Source organism: Phodopus roborovskii, unplaced genomic scaffold, assembly GCF_943737965.1.
Source record: "Phodopus roborovskii unplaced genomic scaffold, PHOROB, whole genome shotgun sequence".
In the NCBI taxonomy this organism is placed as follows: domain Eukaryota; kingdom Metazoa; phylum Chordata; class Mammalia; order Rodentia; family Cricetidae; genus Phodopus; species Phodopus roborovskii.
Genome location: NW_026126485.1, coordinates 4,931,828 through 4,941,051, shown reverse-complemented (window position 1 = coordinate 4,941,051; position 9,224 = coordinate 4,931,828). Strand labels below are relative to the sequence as shown.

The 9,224-nt window shown below is 37.1% G+C and overlaps 1 pseudogene; it reads left to right on the top strand.

The window, feature by feature from the left end:
• Positions 1–7,809: 7,809 nt before the first annotated feature.
• On the top strand, positions 7,810–8,986 carry LOC127229778 (non-histone chromosomal protein HMG-17-like; annotated as a pseudogene).
• The last annotated feature ends 238 nt before the right edge of the window (positions 8,987–9,224 follow it).

The window sequence follows — 9,224 nt, the reverse complement described above, 5'->3', positions numbered from 1 at the left end:
ATCTCTTTTGGTGCTATTTTACACAAATTTATAAGTCTCCATAAAGGATATTACCCTGCTTTGAAATGTACCATTGTCTCTCTAGTCCCTAGTATTCATTCTGACCCTCACAACCAAAGGCTTTCCTGCAAAAGCAAAGTTTCCAGCCTGACTGTCACTAGGGTGGTTCCTGACAGGTTTTTCAACAGTAATTCCCTGCTGCAATGGCAAGATCCTAGATGTCTTATGCCACAAAGCGCTATACCATTCTTTCTGATGTTAGCATATGACCATCAGCTACTTATTGGATGCCATCAGTACCACTAAAACAGTAGACTTACTTCATCCACACCTTAGACAGTAAGATCCATATGCTAAGACTTGTTTATTCCTTTCAAATTGTACATACATTGGGTTGGTGGCCAGAGTTAATCCATAGAGTGATAGGCAAAATCATTACTCAGACTTTTGGGTCAGGCAGTTTTCTCTGTGTCAAGTGACAGTAAAACACATATCTCTATCATCTCCTGACAGTTTCTCATTCTAAATCCATAGGTTAATGTTGAAAATCTTTGTGTCTTCAACACAAATCCCTCTTCAATTCTGACAACCAGCTGCCAAGATTTTCTGGCCATTTTTTTTTATCAGTTTTGAAAATAGGTTCTTTTATTTCATTTTGCAGTTTTCTCTTGGTACTTAGTAAAACCTGTGGCACGTGGTATCATTCAATCTTGACTCCCAACCCCAAATATAATGCTATATACATAACATAAACTCAATTGTTTCTAAGCAAATGAAGTTAAAGACACAAGGATAATATCTCAGGTGTAAGAAAACTTGGTTTACAAGTTCAGCTCCTGATGGTTCACATAAAAAAAAATCAATCATGGGTGCATATGCTATAGTCCCAACACTGGGAGGCAAACACAGGCAGACACCTAGAGCATTCAAGCCAGTTCCCCTAGACCAAAATATTGTTTCCAATTCAGTAAATTACCATATCTCATAGCAGTAAAGCAGAGAGTGATAAAGACACCTGGCATCCTCCTCTGGTCCTCATATGTACACACATGTGCACACACATACCCACGCATGAGCACACACACATATGCAGACACACACACTGACATGCATTATTAATATTTAATGCACATCATTAATATTTAAATGAAGCTGGAAGGGTGCTTCATGCATTGCAAATGGAAGAGCCTTTATCCAACTTTTTGCTTTTTAAAGGAACAGCAAAAATTTGCATTGCTGTTACTTTTTTTTTTGCTCATGCTTCTTCAGTAGATGGTCCTATATCCCTACATTTACAGGCAGCATTAAGTGGTCTCAGTAAAATTTTTTAAAAAAAGAAAATAAACATGAAGTTGAGAGGGATAAATGGTGGGGTGATAAAGGAAGGTTTAGAGGGGAGGAAATGGAGGATCGATTTGATCAAAACACACTACATGATGCATAAAATTCTCAAAATAAAAAAATTTAGTAAAATAAAAAATCCTATTGCTAATGCAGTCACAGTCATGAAATCATTAAAATTAAAAATGTTCTCTCTCTCTCTCTCTGTATGTGTATGTGTGTGTGTGTGTGTGTGAATATGTGTGTAGAAACAAATACCCAAAGGTATTTCCATTTCCAGCAAGGAGTTTGAAATGTGGCCATGTTAAATGAATACTCTGCTGGAATGTGAACCTGTTGAGACTGGTTCTTGTAGGCAGAAGGTTTGAGCATAAAATAAGAAAGGGTTTTGTGATGAATTGAGAGACTGTAAATAGAAAAAGTAAAATTACCATCATGGATGAAAACATTTCATGATGAGGTGGATTCAAAACAGAGAGTGATGTCACAGACAGGAATAAGATTCGATCAGATGACCACCCAACATTCTTGTGATATTTCTGTGTATTGGGCAAAGCTAGTTGTTAATTTTTTTCTTTTTATTAATAACTCTCTGCTTGTCTTCAGGGTTGAAATGTGGACACTTAAAATTATTATAGGTTCATCTGAGACTATTTCTTCAATAAAGAAGAGCCCATCAACAGTCAGGCATGAATGAGGGAGTGGCTTAGTGAGCCTTGCATATTATGGCTGAATAAGTATCTATGGATAGATTATGAGAGATAGAAAGTTACTTCTTCTGTCTGTCCACTAGGTTGCCCACCAAGTGCTTGTGAATAACTCCAAAATGATGGTCACACAGGAGACCCGGGCTAAACAAGTGGGTCACAAAATAAACGTAAAAAGAATGAATCTGGGGAAATCTGGGGAATCAGTAGGGGAGAGGGAGGTGCTTGATAGAGATAGAAGAGAGAAAAAATGAGAGGTTGGAGAAAGAATAATCATAATAAATTATGTAAGAAAGTATCAAAAATAAGTTTATTTAATTAAAAGAAGGTTAGATATAAAGAAGAAACTGTATCACTAAACTCACTTATCTAAGAATGGTGAAGACCACAATTTTCTATAGGCATATTAATGTGACTTTGGGGGTGGAAAAAGTCCTCCACTCATTACACAAATGAGACACTGAGTGACATTAGATGAATAGTTATCAATGGAATTCAACAGGTGGGAATTTGACTCAAATTAATGCTTCCATAGATCAGTAAGCTTATGAAATATTCAAATACCAACTCTATTCATTAGTATAGGCTTTCTCAAAGTCTACTTCTACAAAATCTCTTGAGAAGTGGTTGAAATTCATTTCTAGATATTAGTCCCAGAAAACATAGTAGTGCTTACTGAATCTCTGAAGTGGTGGCCAGCCATCTCTATAGTAGGCAACAATCCTAAACAAGTCAACATTATAGCATTGCTTGAGAAATAAACATGTAGGAAGCATCAAGGAGACAGAGAAAAAAGTCTAAAGAGTCTAGCAAGATGGTTTAGCAGCTAAAGAGCTGACACATAGAGTAAAGGCCTGAGTTACCAGACCCCACACGGTACAAGGAGAGAACTGACTCCCATAAGTGGTCTCCTGATCTCCACATTTGCTATGGTGTACCTGCATCTCTCATATCTCTCTCTCTCTCTCTCTCTCTCTCTCTCTCTCTCTCTCTCTGTGTGTGTGTGTGTGTGTGTGTGTGTTTAAAAATAGTTTTTAAAAGAGAAGAAAACAAAGCCAAAACTGATAGGCTAGATGCAAAGAATGAGTGTAAATATTTCTTAATAACATTCAGAGGCTTTACAATCTATAGGAAGTATAAAATAAGAAAATCTGCTTATACATAAAATCAGTACTTCAGTGTATTGCATTCTTGTTTTATGCCTCCTTCCTCTTAAAAGTATTAATTATGAACATCAAACCAAAAGTCTTCCACACAGAATCTATGTCACCTATGTTTAGCTGGTAAGGGAAAAAATATGCTTCCATTCCTAGCTCATTTTCTGAAACTGTTATTTCATGTTAAATCTAGACAACAACAAAAATCTTTCCCCAAAATATCACCTCTCTAATTCTTCATTTTCACTTCCCTTGAAATCACTTGTGTTGGTTTAGATAATTCCAGTGTTTCTTAAAAGAAAATTGGATTTGTTCACCTGATGAAATCATGGCAAGATATATTAGAAAGGAATTAAGGGACTGGAATAGCCATAGCACTGGGGAGCTGGCATTATCTGATAGAATTGAAAGCCAATCCTTTGAGTGCTTTTCAAAAAGCCACTTCATCTTGATCATACTTCAAACTCAGTTGTTCAGAGTTAGAAAGAAACAAAGTAATGAGGACCTAGTAAAAGGAGGCCACTGACATTTCTGCACCTGTTCATTTGCTTTACAAATTCAGGAAGAAATAGGCTATTTTTAATTAAAGGATTACTTTGATTCTAGAATAAACACATCCCTCATTATTTCCAAAGCTTTCTTGGATACCAGGGTTTGTGTGCATGTACACACACATGGCACAGTGATTGCTTTTCTTAATGTGAAATTTAAGCAATTAATAAGATTTCTGTATTTCATTATAGGCATGTATTTTATGCATTCAGTATGTGAATGAATGTGTTTATGAACTGAAGAACACACAGGAAGTAAGTGTTCTTGGTATTCCTGAAACCTGGGTTAGAGTTGGAGACAAGAGAAGAAGAAGAAGGGAGGATAAGAAGACTGACTTGCAACCCAATGAAGTGATCTAGCATCCATTGTCTTAAATTGCCTATACTTAATTTTACTTTTTTATATCAATAATCGTCAATGAATTCTCATATAGCCCAAAAGATATGAGACATAGCAATCTGGCTGTTCCTATTTATGGCTGGTTTCTATTCCTAAGAACCTTCTGCATCCATAAATTCACCTTTGGTCATGTCTTTGTGGACAAGGCCTTTTATGCCTTCTATACTCTAGCTCACTAAAGATGGGATTACAGGTGTATGTTACTACAACTCAAATAACTCAGGTCACTTCACAATGAAAGGTTTGTTGAATGAAGGTCACTCTGTAAGCCATTCAATGATAGTGTGGCTAGTGTGGCCTGCATACTTGAATATGTCTGCTGGTATAATTAGAACTCTCTAACTTATGTCCAGAAGCAGCTTCTGATGCTATCCCAGGAGACTTGTGTTTCCAATTTCCTTCTAACTTTCAAATGTTGAGGCATATATTCTAACCTCTGAAGAACCTTTTGGAACCCTGTGACAATTGTTCCACAGTGAGGAGAAAGGTGAGATGCCTAACTCAGATAAAAATCCTCTAATCAAGGTTGGAACTGTAGACTATTTGGTAAAATGCTGGCCTGTCATCCAGGACCCTGGATATTTCCCCTAGAACCACATAAAACTGGATGTGGTAACATACACCTGCAATCCCATCATTGGTGAGCTAGACTGTAGAAGGCATGAAAGGCTGCATGCACACAGATAAGCACTAGTGAAGCTGTGAAAGTTAAACACACAGTTTATCTCCTCAAAGGAAGGAGATATGTAGCCATTTTCCCAGAATACTGAGTGAGGGTGATGCTGTTTGCTATCTGGTAGGTAATCCTTTGCTACCTGTTGTGCCAGATCCTGCCCATATCTTTCAGAACTTGTGTTTTACTTATCACAGACTCTTCCCCCCTTAAACCCTTAAGCATTACTTCTAGGCCATAAAATCTTGTGAGGGGGATGGGAGGGGAGGGTGGTCAGGGTGCATGTGTGGGGGCAGAGCAGGTAAGAGGGAGGGAGGGAGGGAGAGAGAGGGAAGTGGAATCGACATGTAAAATAAAAAAATAAATAATTAAAATAAAAAATACATTATTTAAAAAAAATTCTTGTGAGAGATACCATCTGTGCCTTATAACATCCTAAGTGACTTCTATGTTTTCTTAGGGCCAGGCAAGTCCTGACACCAACAGGCATTATATTTACTTCAGTCAAACTCCCTAAATCTCTGAGTCAACAAAACCCTTTCTTGTGAAAGAAACCAGATGTACTTTGTAAAGCGTCTCATCAGAAACAAGTCTCAAAATTGTTGTGTTCTTGGACTGAGTTAACTGTTATCAGAAAACTTTCCCCCTCAAAAATTGTGCCTTGTTTAAATATGGCTAAAATAAAATGATCTGGCTCAGATACCAGAAGTCCTGGTCCAGATTTAACTACCAAAATCATACTAAACCATTTCATTCTTATTTCACCCTGATCATATTCCCTACCTGTTGTAAATCCTTCAGGGACTTTCTCACCTTCAACAGTAGAGGAAGCATTATTGGGACTTAAAGGCCATCCATGGTTACAGAGCAAGTTAAAGTTCAGCCTTGGCTACATGAATCCTCTCAAAACAAGATAAAAAATAAAATAAAAAAAATAAACATCCACAAAAGAAAGGTGCAGAAATTCAGTAATATTGTTAATAGTCAGTGAATGTGACTTCATATTTACTGTATAAAGCAAAGGTTAAAATATTATTGGAATTTTTAAAAAATTAAGAGAGATTTGTCTATCCCCAAAGAACTGGTGCTAAAGTGAGGGATATGAACAGTGTAGACCAGAAGAATGAAATCATTAATGAGGACCTAGAAAGAAATCTTTACATAGTTGGTGATGATGGCTTGTCTACATTAAATGCTCCTGAGTAACCAGGCTACTTTCTATTTTCCCACAGAAAATTGTTATTCATTATGTTCTGAACTGAATGAGATGAAATGGAGAGCAAGGAAAGCAACTGACTTTCAGAATCTGCCTGTGTAAACCATGCACACTTGATGAAGACAAGCCCACTAATGTCCAGAACACACAGTAGAAAGACACTGGTAAAATAAAATTCAAGCTGGTTTGTTAGGAAAGTTTTAGCTGGCATTAAATGTACAGAATGTCCCTTGTTGGAAGTCTGAAGCATTAAAATTTAGATGTGTACAGGAATCCTAATTAGAGTTAATGAGGCTTGGTTTCTCAAGAGTAAAATCTTTGAATTTTCTATTTTGGCAAGATTTCCATTTTACCTCTGTGAGTATTGTCTTTAATTCCCACAAGTATATATACACGTTTTTTTTTTTTTTTGTTCTTTATAACTAATGTATTGTTTTGCATCATCAGAGAGATGTCATTCAGTCTTATATCCAAACTAGTAATAGTTGCTATCAATTTCATAAAACAAACAAAGCAAATTTTTTACCAAATTTCCTATTTTAAGATAACCTTGGGAAGATGATGAAGTATAGAAAAATATTCAATACTAGGATCGAGTACCTCTAATACCATAACTGTGGATTTGCATGCTGCATTAGTTACTGTCTATCACTCATTTTTCAAGCACAAAACCATTCCATTTTGATGTCCCAGTATTTTAATTAGAAGTATATTTGTCAAGAAATTAGGGAATTTTTCAAGGAAAAAAATGACTGAAAAATTGTAGTTATCACTTTACAGGTCTAAAGAGGCAGACCAGTTTGACTTATTGCTTGGATAGTTCAGAAACCCACTGTTTTCTGAATGACTGTAGCACCCAGATGAGGTTTTACTTTAGCCATTTCACAGGGACTTATAAAGTTACAATTAAATTATTATGCTTAATTATCACAAAAGAACAAAGAACAAAAATACACAACATTGGTAAGAAAATTATTGAAATATTTGTAAAGATAAGAGATAGTAGGGGCTAGAGAAATAGTTCCATGGTTAAGAGCACTTGCTGTTCTTTGACAACTTGATTCTCAGTGATCACAGTGAGCAGCTCACAATCACACACAATCCTAGGGGATCAAAAACCCTCTTTTATATGTTTATAGTATGACTGTAAGGGCATATATAATATGACAGCAGGCTCTTAGATTTCAACACTGGAAGACATTTCTTCTACATGATTTAATGTGGGAAAATATTATATGACAAGTGCTTGGTCAACACCATAGTGAAAAGCCGGTCCTCAAAACAGATTAGGTTTTCACTTGTAGAAAAATCTTTACTCATTGCCACCAAAAATAATAAGAAGGTACAAAGCAAACCTCAAATATCATATACCTATATAAAATCTACTGGAAGTTAAAAGGGTACACAGAAGCTGGCAGGAACTATATTCCCAAAGGATGAACTTCTCCAAGTGAGCCTGGGTCCCTACTGCCTCTACTTTGACCAGCTCTGAGGCTGGAGTAGGGTCTGTTAAGACATGTTTGAAAACTTTGTGGGTGAATACATCAAACTCAAATCTATATCAAACTCATAAATGAACATGCACATATTAACTGTAATTAGATAAAGGGAAAATTCAGAAGAAAATCTCCAAACATCTGGGCAGACTAAAAAAAAATTATGACATACAAAAATATTTGTCAAGCAAAAAACAATTTTAGGGGGAAATTTATAATCACAGATGATCAAATTAGTAAAGGTTGAAAATATGGAGCTTCGGAGCAGTGTGAAGAAGCAGCAAGAACGACCCCCGGCTGGACCAAACCCGCGCACCGCTGCAGCCCCGCGTTCTGCGCCGCCATCCCCCGCCGCCGCCATGCCCAAAAGAAAGGCTGAAGGGGATACTAAAGGAGATAAAGCCAAGGTGAAGGACTAGCCACAGAGAAGATCTGCGAGGTTGTCTGCTAAACCTGCTCCTCCAAAGCCAGAACCCAAGCCTAAAAAGGCCCCTGCAAAGAAGGGAGAGAAGGTACCCAAGGGGAAGAAGGGGAAAGCTGATGCTGGCAAGGATGCAAATAATCCTGCAGAAAATGGAGACGCCAAAACAGACCAGGCGCAGAAAGCTGAAGGTGCTGGAGATGCCAAGTGAGATGTGTGCATTTTGATAACTGTGTACTTCTGGTGACTGTACAGTTTGAAATACTATTTTTTATCAAGTTTTATAAAAATGCAGAATCTTGTTTTACTTTTTTTTTTTTTTTTTTAAGCTATGTTGTTAGCACACAGAACACTTCATTGTTTTGGTGGGGGGAAGGAACATGTGTCACTAGCAAAATGTCTCCCAAGATGGATTGATGATGGTTGATGAAAGCATCTCTCCTTGACAATTTAAAGGTCTCCTCTTGGCTCAGGAGAGACGTCCTGGTGTTGACATATGTGGCCACCATGGCAAAGAATGCCTTGTGTGGGAAAACTAAATTCATTTTTTATATCCTCTTCCCCCTGTACCATCAACATAGACTTAACTCCCTTAAAACCAGAGACCTGTTGGAACCTGACCCCCTAAAATTGGTTTTGCTGGTCTATTGGGCAATCTGGACTTTGCAGTGATAATTATCCTCAAAGGAGCATCGGTTCCTTTTATAGACAAGATTGTGGATCTTCAGAATGATAATTCTGCCATTTTCATTTCGTTTTTTCTGAAAGTCAGGGTCGGCTTGTGAAAAGTTGTTAAACAACATCCTTAATGTGAAATGTCAACCCTCACTCTAAGCTCTTCCCCTTTTCAAAGCATTGAATGAAGACTTCACTGGGTTTTATAGTGGCTTTCTGATTTTGGTAGTCTATACAAGAAGGGAGTTTGGAAGTTCTTGTAAACTGTTAATGATTGTCTGCCCATGTCCTGCCTGAAATACCATGATTGTTTATGGAAAGTATCTTTAATAAAGCTGGATAAGGTTTGGCTTGGAAAAAAAAAAAAAGAAAATATGGAGCTTCATATCAAGACCTTAGAAAAGACATTCACATCCAAATAACTACAGAAATTAAATAATACTATAGAAGGAATCAGAAACACAAGAAGGGCATGTTTGTTTCTTTGTGTGAATCTCTGCTATGTTATCACTTGCTTAGGCTAATGAGCCCACTCCTACAGTCCCTACCATGAGGAGTTTCAACAACAGTTAGCCTTTGTCCTTTAT